Source organism: Limulus polyphemus, unplaced genomic scaffold (genome assembly GCF_000517525.1).
Source record: "Limulus polyphemus unplaced genomic scaffold, Limulus_polyphemus-2.1.2 Scaffold120966, whole genome shotgun sequence".
NCBI classification, from domain to species: Eukaryota; Metazoa; Arthropoda; class Merostomata; order Xiphosura; family Limulidae; genus Limulus; species Limulus polyphemus.
This window is the reverse complement of record NW_013786562.1, coordinates 1-988: the sequence shown is the minus strand read 5'-3', so window position 1 is coordinate 988 and position 988 is coordinate 1. Positions and strand designations below refer to the sequence as shown.

The 988-nt window shown below is 33.2% G+C and overlaps 1 long non-coding RNA gene across 1 annotated transcript; it reads left to right on the top strand.

Annotated features, from left to right (window-relative positions):
- Positions 1 to 324: 324 nt before the first annotated feature.
- LOC111084772 lies at positions 325 to 981 on the top strand. Its single transcript, XR_002609716.1, has 2 exons — positions 325 to 609; positions 836 to 981. It is a non-coding gene; the product is annotated as an uncharacterized LOC111084772 (long non-coding RNA).
- Positions 982 to 988: the final 7 nt, after the last annotated feature.

Sequence of the window (988 nt, the reverse complement as noted above, 5' to 3'; positions counted from 1 at the left end):
CTACTGTGTATCTTGATAAAATGTTTTTAAAAATAAGTTTAAATACTTGGTTTTATTGTTATAGTTTATACATTTTATTATCTTTTCAATCAGCAACAATAGAATTCTTAGTTAAGTTATATTGACTAATTTTTCTTCAAGTGTACACAGGAATATGTTGAAACTAGTTTCTGTGTACAGGTTTTTTAATAGCATCTATAAACTTCATAGTAAAAAATAAAACATTAAAGCTTTTCAAAATTCAGAAGTAACCTATCTAATATCAGACATTAGAAAAACAAAGTTATTAAAAACACAAGAAAGTAGAAACACTTCAACTATTTGAACTACAAGAAAGCCAAGTTTGTTTTGTGTATTATACAGTTGAAATTCTTTTCACACCAGAATGTGATATTTTTCTTTGATATAGATTGTTGCTGTGTTATATAGGTGTTGGATCAGTTACTTCTACCGATTGTTGCAGTGTTGTCCAGTTGTTGGATCAGTTAATTCTCTACCGATTGTTCCCGTTTCATTGAGTTGATGGATCAGTTACTTCTCTACCGATTGTTCCTGTGTCATCCAATTGTTGGACTAGTTATTTCTACTGATTGTTCTCGTGCCATTCAGGTGTTGGATCAGTTACTTCTCTACCGATTGTTCCCGTGTCGTCCAGTTGTTGGATCAGTTAATTTTCAACTGATTGTTCCCGTGTCATCCAGGTGTTGGATCAGTTACTTCTACCAATTGTTCCCGTTTCACAGAGTTGATGGATCAGTTACTTCTCTACCGATTGTTCCCGTGTCATCCAATTGTTGGACTAGTTACTTCTACCGATTGTTGCTGTGTTATACAGGTGTTGGATCAGTTACTTCTACTTGAAGAAACCATCAACAGCTATGAACAAAGAGTTCCACCGTTAGGTACACAAAAATGATCCAACTGTGTATTCTTTGTGTTAATGACAGTTTTATAATACTTTCATTTGAGAGTTGGACATTATGAATTA